General features: G+C 48.0%; 1 protein-coding gene across 2 annotated transcripts in view; it reads left to right on the top strand.

Moving 5' to 3' along the window:
- The first annotated feature begins 219 nt into the window (after positions 1-219).
- Positions 220-16,731, top strand: part of CAMSAP1 (calmodulin regulated spectrin associated protein 1) — a 110,114-nt gene continuing 93,602 nt past the window's right edge. For both annotated transcript variants that reach the window (XM_077468066.1, XM_077468074.1), the window contains exon 1: positions 220-469. The gene's annotated coding sequence lies outside the window, so the exon portion shown is untranslated. The remainder of the gene's footprint in view (positions 470-16,731) is intronic.

Here is a 16,731-nt window from a genome sequence, read left to right on the forward strand (position 1 = left end):
CTGTGTGACAGCACCAGAGGGGCGTGCCCCGCGCATTTATCATTCATCCAATTCAAAGAACAGACAGCGCCGTCACTGGGCATGCGCGTCTTCTCCGCCGTCTCGCTAGCAACCCGCCCGCGCCTGCGCAGTAAGTCTTCTCCCCGGTCCAACGGCGACTCCCCGCGCCTGCGCCCTAAGCCCAACCCGTCAGCGGCAGTAGTTTGCGCCGGCGCAGTTCAGCCGTGGCTGGTTCCCAGTGTTGAGTTGTGAGTAAGGGGGGGTGCCCTACCTCCTCCTTCCGCGCACGCGCAGCCAGTTCCCGGGCAACAGACGGCTCCCCTGTCAGCGTCCGCCGCACCGAGGAGGAGAAGCGGCCGGAGGATCCGAGGGGAGGGGCGGAGCGGAAAGAGGGGTAGGCCTGACGCGCTGGGGCCCCATTGACATGGCTGGGTGACGGCAGGGGCCCCGCCAGCAGCCTGCAGGAGAGGTGAGGCCTGGGAGGTGGAGGGTTACACCTCGGTGTGGGGGCAGGTGAGAGGATGGTGAGGGCCTGGTGGTGTCTCATCATTGTGGGGGTGGGGAGGGGTCCTCTGTGTGCACCTCCACTGACAGGGGGATGGGATCATTATATTGTTATATGTGCAATCAATGGAGGGGAAAGGCCACAATACCAATAATAATAATAATACATTGCCTCTGTAAGATGTGTCCCCATAGACACACACAGAATAGCATGCAGATGAGCACAATAGAAGCAATCAGAGAACATGCACAGGGTATACCCTACAATAGTCATGTCCTATAAATGTGGTATTGTTATGGTGCTGATAATATACACGGTGCTGTACATGATGTATGATCCGGTCACACCAGTCCTATGAGGAGCTTCCTCTCCTCGCCCCCCCATCGCAGGTCCTGCACGGCTCCAATGTTCCCGGATTCAGGCGGATATCCCCCCGCCCCCGCCACGACAAACTTCAGCCTGAATATTGAAGGAGCCAAACTGGAAAACTGCCGGCCGAATAGCGAGCGCAGCCATTGGCTAGGTGTTCAGACGGACTCGCCCCTCATCTGCAGATATCGCCCCCAAATCGTCCCCTCCGCTCCTCCTGCTTTCTAGCTCCCTTGTTACCTCCTCTCGTGCTCGCCTTCAAGACTTCTCCAGAGCCTCTCCCATCCTCTGGAACTCCCTGCCCCAGTCTGTCCGCTCAGCCCCTACCCTGTCCACCTTTTAAGAGTTCCCTGAAAACTCATTTATTCAGGGAAGCCTATCCCACACCCACCTAACTGTCCCCGAGCCACCCCCCCATCAAATCATTCTCTGCAGCTATTACCTTTTGTACCACCACCCCCTCCCTTTAGAATGTAAGCTCAACGAGCCGGGCCCTCCTGTACCTTTTGTATTGTACTGTAATTGTGTTGTCCCCCCCTATACATTGTAAAGTGCTGCGTAAATTGTTGGCGCTATATAAATCGTTAATAATAATATGAGGGCTTGTTCGCACTACAATTTGCGCATGTATTTTTGCATGCGCATTTGCACATGCTTTCTATGCATTCCAGTGTGTGTGTGTGTGTGTGTGTGTGTGTGTTATTATTTTAACACTTGAAATATCGTTATTTTTATTCAGGACAATGTGTGTTTACACTTATTTGTAATCAGATGCAGCCATTGGCTAGGTCAGTGATGGCGAACCTTGGCACTCCAGATGTTTTGGAACTACATTTCCCATGATGCTCATGCACTCTTCAGTGTAGCTGAGCATCATGGGAAATGTAGTTCCAAAACATCTGGGGTGCCAAGGTTCGCCATCACTGGGCTAGGTGTTCTGAGGGAAGCTGTCAGAATACAATGGCAGACGGGGGGGGGGGGGTCCTCCATCCACGCTGTGTAGTGTGGATGGGAGGGATCCAGTGATCTGCAGGATGAGGGTTTGTTCACATCACACTACAATTTGCGCACTTACATGTGCGTTCTATGCGTTCCAGTGTTTGTTTTCATTTTAACACTTGAAATATCTTTATTTTTATTCAGGACAATGTGTGTTTTACGCTTATTTGTATGCCTTCCGGACAACATAATTGCAGCAGGTTGTTCTTTTTATTGAGGCTGGGTTCACGCTCATGTGGATTTCCCCACCGCATCCAAATTCGCACGTCGGGGAGAGTGCACCTGGCTTGCAATGGAGCTGCTTCACACACGCGCCTCCAGGGCAGCTGTGGTCTGTATTTGGAAAAGGTCCTGCGCATCTTTTGGTTCCAATTCAGGTGCGAATTCAGGCAAACATTTGGACGCGATTCGCGCCTAAATCAGTGGAAAGGGATGCAGCGCCCCCCTGCTGTGCTGGGTTCACGCTCATGTGGATTTCCCCCTGCATCCAATTCACATGTTGGGACAGTGCGCCTGCCTTGCAATGGAACCGCTTCACACACGCGCCTCCAGGGCGGCTGTGGTCTGCATTTGGAAAGGGTCCTGCGCATCTTTTGGTTCCAATTCAGGTGCAAAGTCAGGCAAAAATTCAGACGCGATTCGCACCTGAATCAGTGAAAAGGGATGCAGCGCCCCCTCTGTGAGGCGCAGCATGTCGGAAACCCAGCCTGAAAGCACTGGGGCCATTGGAATACACGGCAAATAACTGTGCATGCATTCTGGATGTGGTTTTAAAAATGTATTGGAAAGTATCTGGTGTGAGCCAGCCCCGAGCGTTTGAAAACTGTGTATGGCCATCCTATCTCACATACCTACACGTACTAGGGCCATTAGAGACGGGAGCCAATTTATTCACCAACATGTCTTTGGGGTGTGGGAAGAAATTGGAACAACCAGAGGAAACCCACATAGGCACAGGGAGAACATGCAAACTCCATGCAGATAGTGTCCTGGCTGGGATTACAGCCGAGGATCCCAGTGCTGCAAGGCAAGATTGCTGACCACTAGGGATGAGCGCATGCGTGTTCACATCGTCCACGTGCAGAGCCCGCCAGGAAGTCGGCGCATCGCTGTGCTAATCACAGGCAGTGAGACATTGCCCGATCTCTGCAGAGCATGCGAACACGCCTGAGCTCATCCCTACTGACCGCTAACCCACTGTGATGCCCAAAATATTTCTCTTCTGGAGGTAAAATCATCCTGATAAGGGGATATTGTCATCTCTATGAGTGATATACTCTTCTACAAGCAGATATGTCATAATAAAGTGATATCCTGATTGTCATCTGTATAGAGTTTCTATAAATAGTTATGTTTAATGGTAATAACAAACTAGGGTATAAATACCAGCAGAAACAAGTAATATAAAAAAAATCAGCATAGCTAAGAAAAATATTTGTAATAATGCAGTGTGCAGACAGTTTATAGTGAAGGTAATCCTGCCTGGGTGTATCTACAATGGTTCTATACCCCACAATATGTAAAAATAATTATAATGTATAAATAATGGTAATAATGTTATATAGGATTGCCCCTTTCTCTTTGTTTAACCACTTGCTTACTGGGCACTTAAACCCCCCTCAGTCCCAGACCAATTTTCAGCTTTCAGCGCTGATGCACTTTGAGTGACAATTATGCGGTCATACAACACTGTACCCAAATGAATTTTTTATCATTTTTTTCCCACAAATAGAGCTTTCTTTTGGTGGTATTTAGTTACAGCTCGGAGTTTTATTTTTTGCTAAACAAACAAAAAAAGATGCAAAAAAAAATCATGTTTTAATAGTTTGTTATAAAATTTTGCAAACGGGTCATTTTTCTCCTTCATTGAAGTGCGCTGATTAGGCGGCACTGATAGGCTGCATTGGTGGGCACTGATGGGCTGCATTGGTGGGCACTGATGGGCTGCATTGGTGGGCACTGATGGGCTGCATTGGTGGGCACTGATGGGCTGCATTGGTGGGCACTGATGGGCTGCATTGGTGGGCACTGATGGGCTGCATTGGTGGGCACTGATGGGCTGCATTGGTGGGCACTGATGGGCTGCATTGGTGGGCACTGATGGGCTGCATTGGTGGGCACTGATGGGCTGCATTGGTGGGCACTGATGGGCTGCATTGGTGGGCACTGATGGGCTGCATTGGTGGGCACTGATGGGCTGCATTGGTGGGCACTGATGGGCTGCACTGGTGGGCACTGATAGGCATAGTTAAGGCGGCACTAATAGGCACAGATAAGGCGGCACCGATGGGCAAAGATGGGCACAGATAAGATGGCACGGATGGGTGGCACGGATAAGTGGCACGGATGGGTGGCACGGATGGGCACTGATAGGTACCACAGATAGATGGGACTGATGGGCACTGATAGGTGGCACTGATAGGTGGCTCTGATAGGTGGCACTGCTGGGCACTGATGGGCGGCACTGCTGGGCACTGATGGGCGGCACTGGGGTGCAGCACCTGAGGCAGATTTTGGGTGGCACTGTGGGTGGCACTGCTGGGTGGCACTGTGGGCACTGCTGGGTGGCACTGTGGGCACTGCTGGGTGGCACTGTGGGCACTATGGGCACTGCTGGGTGGCACTGACAGGAGGGCACTTACTTTATTTCAGGATGGCACTGCGGGTGGCAGGTGGGCACTGGCAGGGGGCAGGTGTCCTTTTAAATTGCTGGCCGTGATCGGGACTGATGTCCCGAACACGGCCGCCGGCGATCGGCTTTTTTTTTTTCTCCTCGCGCTGACAGCGCTGACAGCGGAATAATAGCCGATTACCGGCTCCGTTTTATCACATGATCAGCTGTCATTGGCTGACAGCTGATCACGTGATAAGGGGTCGGGATCGACCCCTTACACGGATCGGTGATCAGGCGAGTCTCACGGACTCGCCGATCACAGAGCGCGCCGCGCGCGCCCCTCAGGGGGCGCGCAGGCCGCTCGTAACCGGGACTACGTCAATAGACGTAGTCCCGAAAATGTGGGTCCGCGCTATTGCCGTCATTTTGCAATAGCGCGGATCCCAAGTGGTTAAAGCAATTCTAAAGGCTGGAGTTTTTTTTTTTTTTTTTTTCTTTTCTTTCCTTTCCTGTATTCTATGCATGATGGTAAAAAACTTTCAGTGTGCAGCTCCCCCCTTAATACTCACCTGAGATCTATCCAGCAATGTGCACGAGAGCAGAGGCTCTCTTGGGTCATTCCCTCATTGGCTGAGATACAGCAGCAAGAGCCATTGGCTCCTGCTGCTGACAGTCACAGCCAGTGAGGAGGGGCAGAGCCAAGCCACGTTCTCTGTCTAATAGACTCAGAGGCGGCTCCGGAGCGAGCATGCACGAGTGCCCCCACAGCAAGCAAATCACAATGGGGGCACTCGGCAAGGGGGGGGGGGGAGCCAGGAGCGCCCGTGGGGGTCCCAAAGAGGAGAGAATCGGGGCTATTTTGTGCAAAACCATTGCACAGAGCGGATAAGTATGACATATTTTTTTTTTTACAATGTGCAACTACTGTATACCCTTTTTTTAAATTTACACTATAATGGAAATTGCTGTAATTGGCCCCACACACACGTCTCTGTGACACCTTACAGAAGTGAATGATGGAATACTCCTGCATAAAGGGGTGTAGTGAAATAATAATAATGGCGCTGTAATTATTCCAGATATAGGGAAAATAATATTCCTTTATTGAAAAACCTATATAATGCTGTAAAAAAAAGTTTATTGTCCTGAGTACCGACCATCCTATTCCTTATTAGCCACTTCCCGCAATGTGGCTCCGTTATCCTGACTGGGCATCATATAACGTCCAGCAGGATAAGCGGCTCGTGCACGCACCCAAGAGTGACACACTGCATCTCTGATCATGGTAAAGAGCCTATGACGTAGACTCTTTACCACGTGACCGGCTGTGACCAATCACAGCGGTAACCAGGAAGTGCCATTAATTGTCTGTCTTCGGTTTGCGCTGACAGGGTGGGCCGATTGGCGGCTCTACTGTCAGGGGGGTGCGCGCTGTTAATCAGCACATTGATTATCAGTGCAGCCCTCATCAGAGGTGCCCATCAAAATGCCAGTCATTGCCCACCAAAGTGGCAATCGGTGCCCTTCACAGATGCCCATCAGTGCCGCCTATCGGGGCTCATCAATTCTACATATTGGTGCCACCTCATCGGTGCCCGTCGGCGAAGGAGAAAACCAAATTGTATAACAGAAACAAAGAAAACTTTTTTTTTTTTCTCAAAAATGTCGGTCTTTTTTAGTTTGTTTAGCAAAAAACCCAACAGTAATCCAATACCAACAAAAGAGAGCTCGATTTGTGGGAAGAAAATGATAAAAATGTAGTTTGGGTACGGTGTTGCGTGGCATTGCAATTGTCATTCAAAGTGTGACAGCGCTGAAAGCTGAAAAGTGTCCTGGGCAGGAGGGGGGGGAAAGTGCCCAGCATTGAAGTGGTTAAAATATCTTTACTGAAGGTTTTACCTTCAGCGTCAGTTCTGTATGCCATTAAATTAGTAATGATTTGAAGGAATATATTATCTCTATGGGATATAAGCATCAATATCGGCAGGTTTTAGTAGTAGTGTTGTAGTAAATGTTAAAATGAGGGGACTTCTATTAAAGTGGCTGTAAACCCTTACAAACCACTTTGACCTACAGTTAAGTCTAGATTAAGGCTCATCTGTAGGTCCAAGAAATATCTCCTAAACCTACACGGTTTAGGAGATATTTACAAAAAGACAGGCACCGCTGACTACGGCGCATGCACCGTAGACATCGGCGCGCACTGAGCAGGCCGCAGATCACAGCGATATGCCGCTCGTGTCGGATATGCCGTGCGCATGCGTGGGAGTGACGTCATCTGGCGAGACCTTGAAGTAAATCTGGGATACATGGCGGCGGTGAAGGCGGAGGACCGCTTCGGGGGCTTTGTTCTCAGGTAAGTTATTCATAATGAGCTAGTATGCTATGCATACTAGCTCATATGCCTTTGCCTTGCAGGTTGCATTTTTTTTTTTAAACTCCAATATATGACCCTGACTGAGATCATAAATGTATAATTCAATAGCAATTCATCCTTTTACTGTGTAGACTAGGGTTTCTCAACCAAGGCTCTTCCAGAGGTTCCTTGTGCAATTTGAGTTTTTAACTTTCAGGGATGTTTTATTTTTACCTGACTGAGGAGGGCAGTATTCTCAGTGGTCAACAATATGAGTGTATCTTTCTCCCACTGACTAATATTAGGGGTCCTTCTGTCATTGGCCACTAATGTATGGGATCACTACCCTGACAGCCAATAAAAGGCCTTATTAACCCAGACGGGGCTTATGTGTACCTTCCTTACGAAGGGCTGAGTTTGCGCGCATGGAATGCACAGGTGTTCTGCAAATCTGCGTGCCGGTGTTCTGGCAGATAGTGTCCTGCCATCATATAGTGTGCGCCCCGTACTGCGCATGCACAGTACGGGGCAGACGAAGCTTCGGAAAATCTCCGAAGATGAATGGCGCCTGCGCCGTGAGTGGAGGTGGTAGCTCCACCATCCAAGCGGACACGGGGTTCTGAAAATTATAGGGCCCCTCGCGGGGGGGGGGGGGGTTTTGCTCGCCACGCTTCGGGCTCGGCCTCGCTGTGCTCGGCTATTTTATATTCCTACTCTATGTCCATTTGGATGGTGGGGATAGAACCTGGACTCAGTGCGCAGGCGCCGTTCATCCTCGGCTATTTTCGGAATGTGTGTGTGCTGTGTACTGCGCATGCGCACTACACAGCGGACCTTATCCGATGGGGGGACTGTATGTGATAGGACACCGACAGTCCTAATTCATGTATATTGAGGCGCAGTGGCTGCATGGACACAGCCGCTGCTCCCAATCTGACATGCTGGGGTGTGTCCCGAATGCAGACAGTGTGCACTACCAGTGTAAGAGGCACTGCAATTTTCACTGATGGTATTTATTTTTAGGCCCATATTATTTGTTCCATTTCATGATTGTTACTGAGACACATTTTCCTTATAGAGCAGGAGGGTGTTAACAGTGTCAGATATGCTAGGTGTTGCTACATTTCTTAGGCTGCATTCACACTTAGCGATGTGGCATCGCGTGCAGTCACTGTAATACATGCAATGCATGTTTGGGTGCTATTATTCTTAATGGCACCTCAAATGGGGTGGGATTTTTTTTTTTTTTTTTTTTTTTTTTGCCGCACGGCAAGATGTGCATTTAAAAATCACGCAAAGCTGATTGCCCAAAAAGGTGCAACACCTGCTTTTGCATGACTAAAACACACAGGGCGGCCCATTTGCGTGAAAATGGTTCACAAGTGGGAGCGCAAATGGCCTTTGCATAGAATGACTGACCTGTAGCATTTATTTTGCTGCTGCATTAACACTAATGTGTCACCCGTGGCGGTGGGTTTATAGAAACACTTGCAGGGAAACTAAGCACTGCTTGGTGCTCTTGGGCCCCGAAGACCCTGACAAATATTATTATTATTATTATTATTATTATTATTATACACAATTTATATAGCACCAACAGTTTACGCAGTGCATTACAATATGGGGGGGTGGGTATACAGCACAATTATAGTACAGTTCAATACAGAAGGGACAGGAGGGCCCTGCTCATAGAGGTTACATTGGTGGGGTACCTGAGCATATCCCATAATGCAATGCAGGGTCTTAATGTAAGATGCCCTGCATCACATTGTAGAATTCAATGGGTTCTCCTGTTGACTTTACCAGATCCATGAACTGGTGGGTTGTAGATCAATACGGGTTTCAGGAACTTGCGGTGACCTGCAGCAGTGGACTTTCTAGAAATGTATATTGATAACTTCAGGATATGCAAATATTTAAGGCGTAACATGTTTAGCATCTGCCCCGTTCCCCCCCCCCCCCCCCCCGACCTCCCTCCCCCCCTCTCTGTGACAGCAGGCTGGGGGATCTTTGCCCTGCACATATGGCCCACATAGCCTCATTATTCACAGATTTATGTGAATCATTGAGCTACAACTTTTGTCAGCCTTTGCAGCTGACGGCTTGCAGTTCTCAATGAACTACCAGGGTGTTGATGAGCATTCTGGGTAGTTCATTGAACTTCCTGTCATTTAGTAACTGCCTGCCCATATTGGAAGTACAGGGCAGACACCTACACTAATGCCCCGTACACACGGTTGGATTTTCCGACAGAAAATGTTTGATGGGAGCTTGTTGTCGGAAATTCTGACCGTGTGTAGGCTCCATCGGACATTTTCCATCAGAAATTTCCGACGCACAAAATCCGTTTGTCGGAAATTTCCGATTGTGTGTACACAATTCCGACGCACAAAGTTCCACGCATGCTCGGAATCAAGCAGAAGAGCCACACTGGCTATTGAACTTCAATTTTCTCAGTTCGTCATACATCTCCGTGTTCTTGATGTTCGGAATTTCCGACAACATTGTGTGACCGTGTGTATGCAAGACTAGTTTGAGCCAACATCCGTCCGAAAAAATCCCATGGATTTTGTTGTAGGAATTCCCATGGATTTTGTTGTTGGAATGTGCGATTGTGTGTATGCGGCGTAACAGTCTGCAGGAGCCTGGAATTACACCCATGCTTTGCAGGTTTAAAAAAAAATAAAATAAAAAATGCAAGTTTTTTGCATTTAAAAGTGTATTTATTTTTTATTATGGTGAACTTATCCTTTAAAGCGGGAGTCCACCGGGACTCCACATTTTTTTTTTTTTTTTTTTTTTTTAAAGCCAGCAGCTACAAATACTGCAGCTGCTGACTTTTAAAATAGTGCCCGCGCGCCCGCGATGTCGGCACCCGAAGCCGATCTCTAGATCGTCTCTCGGGTGCTGCCGCCGCCATCTTGGGTATGGGAATCAGGAAGTGGAGCCTTTCGGCTTCATTTCCCGGTTCCCTACTGCGCATTGCGCGAGTCGCGCTGCGCAATAAGGACGGTCCCCGCTGCCTCTGGGATCTGTGTGTTTCCCAGCAGGCAGCGGGGCACTTGTGGAAAGGGGCGTAATCGACGCCACTTTCCGCAGAGAGCTATCCCGGAAGTGGGTGCAGATACCTGTACTGTACAGGTATCTGCACCCCCCTCCCCCCTGAAAGGTGCCAATTGTGGCGCCGGAGGGGGGGAGGGTTCCGATGAGCGGAAGGTCCACTTTAGGGTGGTCCTCCGCTTTAAATACAAGAGGCATGTACAGTGGATTTGAAATCTTCACACCCCTGTTTAAAATGTCATATTTCTGTGATGTAAAAAAATGAGACAGATAAAAAATTTGATAACTTTTTCCTTTTTTTTTTTTTTTTTTTTATGTGACCTGTAAACTGTACAACTCAATTGAAAAGCAAACTGAAATCTTTTAGAGGGTGGTTGCATAAGGCAGGAGGCAGGCCATACATGGGTTGAGTTTTGAAAAAATAGTGTTCGTATTTCACACCCTTAGTGCGCTGCAGCAACAGACGATTTTCCTGCAGCCATCGAATTTGAGGAATCGGACATGTTGGAAATCTTTGAAAAATGAACAATTTTCTAATCAATGATGGGAGGATCGTGCGAAAAATGTATTTGAAAAAGAACACTGCACATCACCAAAAGAACACCATACCCACAGTGAAGCATGGTGGTGGCAACATCATGCTTTGGGGCTGTTTTTCTTCAGCTGGAACAGGGGCATTAGTCAATGTAGAGAATTATGAACAGTTCCAAATACCAGTCAATATTGGCACAAAACCTTCAGGCATCTGCTAGAAAGCTGAAATCTTTCAGCATAACGACCCAAAGCATACATCCAAATTGACAAAAGGAAATGGCTTCACCAGAAGAAGATTAAAGTTTGGAAATGGCTCAGCCAGAGCCCAGACCTGAATCTGATTGAAAATCTGTGGGGTGATCTGAAGAGGGCTGTGCACAGGAGATGCCCTCGCAATCTGTCAGATTTCAAGTGTTTTTGCAAAGAAGAGTGGGCAAATATTGCCAAGTCAAGATGTGCCATGCTGATAGACTCATACCCAAAAAGACTGTTGAAGTACCTTTTGATTTTTTTACAGCACTCAAAGTATTAGTTTAAGGGTGTGCACACTTATGCAAATATATTATAATTTTTTTTTTTTTTTTTTTTTACTTCACTCCACGTAAAAGATTTCAGTTTGTTGTTTAACTGAGTTGTACAGTTTTTATAGGTCACATAAGGTTCTGAAATGATTTATCTTTGTCTCATTTGTTTACATCACGGAAACCTGACATTTTAACAGGGTTGTGTAGAATTCTATATCCACTGTATATTCTTTATCTTGGTGTACTTTGTAATCCAGTGTAAAGCTTTGCCTTTGTGCAGAAGCTTCCTGTAATAAAGACCGGTAGAGGTCGACCGATATATCGGCCGAAATTTGCCATTCTTTAAATAATCGGCATCGGCTGATTGTGCCGATAAAAAGCCGATTTAGAACAGCGGGACTTTGAAATGACTTCTGTAATAGAAGTCAGTGTAAGTTGCCATAGTAACGTCTTCCTCCTCTCTGGGCTGCCAAGAAAAGAACAGAAAGATCCAATGTTTACACTTCTGAATGAATGAAGTCATCTCTGTGTGTAGAAGTTCTCAGTTTAACCATTTAAAGACTAAATCTTTTCTGACACTTGTTGCTTACAAGTAAAAATCCTGTATTTCCCAAGTGTTCTTCCAGGACAGCCCTTGAGAGATGGAGCTCCTCCCATCGACACAGGAAACACATTGCCACAGTTCAAAAGGCGGTCCCTCAGGTCCCTGGTCAGTCATTTGTGTTTCCTCCGTCGGAGGAACATGTTGCCAGGAACCTGGAGGCCCCTCTCAGGGGCTGCCTGAGAATCTGCAAGCCTAAGGGACCGGGTCCTGGTTTATGGCTGCAGTTTGGGTCCATACCTTTTTTCTTTGGCTCGGGTACCGTCCAGCTGAACCGGAGCAGACCCGTTACCCTCCTCCTTCCAGTGCCGAGGTGGCCAGGGGCAGAATGACGCCGGTTTCCCCCAGGAGTGGTGAGTGGAACCTTCCATCTTCCCTCCTCGTTGCAGGGGGTCGGAGACGCCGAGCGTTCACTTCCGGCGGAACCGCGTCATCACTGCGTGCCGAGACTTCCGGTTCCGGGTCTCTAAGGGTACAAGGAGGAGAGGGAGAGCCAGCGCTGTGCCTGTGAAGCCCGACCAGCGTCCAGCTATACCGGATTAGCGGCGGGATTCGGAGCGTCAGAGGGGGACCATGGAGGCTATTCCCCAGGATACTCCGGCGGAGACAGGCACCAGCCAAACCCAGGTAGGCTGCTGGGCATGCTATTACTCTGGTGGAGTGGTGGTGTTTGTAGGCTGGGCCCTGTAGTACCCCACGGTGGCGGTTTACTCACAGTGAGGTTGTTTGTTAGTGGTGATTCTAAGAGGGACATGGTGCTGACGCTAAGAAATCCTTTTGTCTTCTTATTTTCAGGCTAAAGAGATGCCAAGGGAAGACAAGACAGGCCGCAAAAAGTGCCCTAATTGTGGGAATAGGTTGTCCTCGGGCTCTAACAAAGCCCTATGCAAGCAATGCATTGCAAGCTTGCTTAAATCTGAGGCAGATTCCCCTTTAGCAAAGTTTTTGGGCTCCTTTAAAGAGGAAATGGCGTCGACCTTTAAGTCCCTCCGGGAGTTAATCACTGACGTGGGATCAGCTGCAGCTGCCTCCACGAGTAAAACAACTATAATCTCATCCTCACCATGCCTTACAACACCCAGCTCAGGGGAGCCCCGTATGGTCAGGGAGCCTAGCCCCACGTTGATTAGTCCCGAATCCTCTGACACTGACTCGGGTCAGGAAGAGGATCAAGCAGCATCTAAAGCCTCAAAATATAGATTATCTCTCGAGGAAGTAGATGAGCTAATGGGGGCTATCTATGATACGCTGGAAATTGAGGAGGAAGAAACTCAGTTATCCAGACATGATCAAATGTATGAGGCTCTGGGGAAAAAGAAAGCAAGGGTTTTCCCTATACATAAGGTGCTTTCTGACCTTGTCCTTAAGGAGTGGTCTGAACCAGACAAGAAGGTTTTCTTTCCTAAATCCCTTAAGAGAAGGTTCCCTTTTGATGAGAGCCCAGAGGCGGTCTGGAATAAAAATCCAAAACTAGACGCCCCTCTGTCCAAAATCTCAAAGCAGGCTGATCTGGCCTTTGAGGATATGGGCCACCTGAAAGATCCCATGGACAGGAGAACAGACATTGTCTTAAAGAGGGCCTGGGATGCCTCTATGGCAGGCTTAAAACCAGCTCTAGCCACTTCCTGTGTAGCTAGAAACCTGGAGTTCTGGTTATCGCAACTACAAGAACACTTAAAGGCAGGCACTCCTAGGGGGGAGCTTTTGAAATCCTTCCCTATGCTTTTTAAGGCCACCAGTTTCATCTCTGACGCCTCCACGGACTCCGTTAAATTTACGGCTAAATCTGCAGCACTTTCAGTGGCAGCAAGGAGGTCAGTATGGATGAAAACCTGGGGGGGAGACACGGCGTCTAAAACCCGCCTGTGCAGCGTCCCTTTTACAGGAGACTTAGTCTTCGGGCCTGAATTAGACTCCGCCTTAGAAAGGACGGCGGACAAAAAGAAAACCTTTCCCGCAAAAAAGAAAAATTTTCAAAGAAAAATTTTTCGTCCCTTTAAGGAACCCTCTAAATCAGAGAAGAGTTCAACCCCCAAAAAGCATTGGTCGGGACATAAAGGGAAAGGAAAAGGGGGCATACTGTTTAGCCGCCCCAATCAGGATCCCAAACCCCAGTGACGTCAGGGTTCCTGTGGGAGGAAGATTAAGCAAATTTCTTCCTCAATGGGAAGAGACAACCTCGAACGAGTTTGTCTTAAATATAATAAAAAGGGGTCATGCGCTGGAATTTCACAGCAACCCTCCTTCCAAGTTTCTGGTGACAAAGCTTCCAAGTCACTCAGAAAAGGCCAGGGCCTTACCTTTACTAATAGGGGAAATGGTAGATCAAGAAGTATTGACACCAGTCCCTATTCAGGAACAAGGGGACGGTTTTTACTCGCACATCTTTGTGGTAAGAAAACCGTCAGGGAGATTCAGACTAATTATGAACCTCCGTCCACTGAATCGCTCCATCCGTTACAAGAGATTTCGGATGGAGTCCATTTATTCCATAAAGAATCTCCTGCAGAAAGAGACATTTATGGCAACCCTGGACCTAAGGGATGCTTATCTGCACATTCCAATAAGGGAGGAATGCCAGAAATTTCTTCGAATGGCAGTGCAGATAGACACAAAGGTTTACCACTTTCAGTGCAGAGCACTTCCCTTCGGTCTATCATCCTCTCCGAGAATCTTTACCAAGGTTCTCGGAGAGGCTTTAGTTCCTCTGAGGCTTCAATCAGTCTCAATTATCCCCTACCTAGACGATCTGCTCCTAACAGCCCACTCAGAGAGTCGTCTTTCTCAGGACCTAGAATTGACTCAACTCAGTCTGAGTCGATTAGGGTGGATTGTCAGTCAGGAGAAATCCAAGACAACCCCAACACAGGAGATCCTGTATCTGGGGTACTGGATCAAGTCTGTAGATCAGAAAATTATACTGCCGGAAGAAAAGATTTTGAATCTGTGGCAGAGAATATCTTTTCTTCAATGCAGCCCCAAGTGTACGGTGAGGGAAGTAATGTCGGTCTTAGGTCTTATGACGGCAGCCATTCCAGCCGTACAATGGGCCAGGTTCCATCAAAGAGAACTTCAGGGTTTTCTGTTAGAACAATTAAAAGGCAGAGATCTGGAGGAGGAGGTATCGATCCCCTCAAGGGTAAAACGCTCCCTCTGGTGGTGGAAGGACAGGGAGAACCTAAACAAAGGGGTTCATTGGGTCCTTCCTATCACTTCAACACTAACAACGGATGCGAGCAGTTGGGGCTGGGGAGCCCACCTAGGCTCAAGCTGGGTCCAGGACAAGTGGACCCCGGAGGAGAAATGTTTCTCTTCCAATTGGAAAGAACTAACAGCAATCCTGAGAGCTGTTCTAGCTTTCCACCCCGCAATACAGGGTCACCATCTACAAGTCCGTTCAGACAATACGACGGCTGTAGCATACATAAACAAACAAGGAGGAACCAGAAGTCCTCGTTTGATGGTGGTAGCCAGACGCATTCTCCAGTGGGCAGAAGCCAATCTGGAATCCATTTCTGCAGTTCACCTGAAAGGGGAGCTGAACAACAAGGCGGACTTCTTGAGTCGACAAAAGATTTCGAACCAAGAATGGTCCTTACACCCAGAGGCATTCAATCTCATAACAGCTCACTGGGGAGAACCAGAGGTAGACCTTTTTGCGAGCAAGAAAAATGCAAAGGTTCCCAATTTTTTCTCGCTAAACCCAGGAGATCAACCCCTGGCGGTAGATGCCTTGCAAACTCCATGGACTTTCAGTCTGGCGTATGCATTTCCCCCTCTTCATCTCATTCCGAGGGTCCTAGCAAGATTCCTCAAGGAGAAAACCTGTTTGATTCTAGTAGCACCTTTTTGGCCCAGGAGACCGTGGTTCACAACGTTGCTACAATTGACAGACTGTCCGCCTCTAAGACTTCCCTACAGACAGGACCTCCTGTCGCAGGGACCTCTTTACCATCCGCAGGTCGCCACACTGAAGCTGTCAGCGTGGTTACTGAGGAGGAAATCTTAAGGAGTAAGGGCCTGTCAGACGAGGTAATTGCGACCTTACTACAGAGTCGCAAACCAGTCACGAGAGCTATTTACAAAAAAGTCTGGAAAAAATTCAATAGCTGGCTGAATAGCCGGGACATAAATACGGCTAATATTCTACAGTTTTTACAGGAAGGTGTAAACAAGGGTTTAACCCTAAGTACTATTAAAGTACAGATAGCTGCCTTAAGTGTATACCTAGATGAACGCTTACAGGAAAATCCTTTTGTCGCTAGATTCTGTAAGGCAGTCGCTAGACGCAAGCCAGTCAGAATCACAAAAGTCCCATCCTGGGATTTAGCAGTTGTGCTAAAGGCTTTCTTGGGGTCACCCTTTGAGCCTATCTCAGAGGCCTCCCTAAGGCTTATTACCTTTAAGACAGTTCTCCTGGTGGCAATCACTTCAGCCCGTAGGGTCAGTGAAATCCAAGCACTTTCCATCAGGGAACCATTCCTACAGATCCTAGAAGACAGAGTCATTCTAAAGACAGACCCTGGGTTCTTACCAAAGGTAGCATCTAGCTTCCATAGGTCCCAAGATATTGTCCTCCCTTCATTTTGTCAAAATGCAGCAAATGAGAAAGAGGAACGTTTTCATTTATTGGATGTGAGGAGGTGTATTCTAGAATATCTTAAAATAACAAATCCATTCAGAATCTCAGACTCCCTTTTTGTCCTTTTTTCCGGACAGCGTAGGGGACAGAAAGCTTCAAAAGTAACCATAGCTAGATGGATTAGGCTAGCTATAGCAGAGGGGTATAAGGCCTTGAATAGAGATCCTCCTGAGGGTGTTAAAGCTCACTCCACAAGAGCGTTGTCTGCATCCTGGGCAGAAAGAGCTGGTGCCACCCCGGAGCAGGTATGTAAAGCAGCCACATGGTCAAGCTTTTCCACCTTTACAAGGCATTACCGACTGGACTTAATGTCTAGTCAGGATCAGGCCTTTGGGAGGAAAGTCCTCCAGGCCGTGGTCCCCCCCTAATCTGGTAAGTACTTGGGGATCCTCTCAAGGGCTGTCCTGGAAGAACACTTGGGAAAACTGGAGTTAGTACTTACCGGTAACTCCTTTTCCGGTGGTCTTCCAGGACAGCACGATCCCACCCTTTATTTGATTATAGTGATGTACTAATGTTATTACCTG

The sequence above is a fragment of the Lithobates pipiens genome, unplaced genomic scaffold (assembly GCF_037356315.1).
Source record: "Lithobates pipiens isolate NorthernLeopardFrog02 unplaced genomic scaffold, aLitPip1_a1.2 Scaffold_11, whole genome shotgun sequence".
NCBI lineage: Eukaryota > Metazoa > Chordata > Amphibia > Anura > Ranidae > Lithobates > Lithobates pipiens.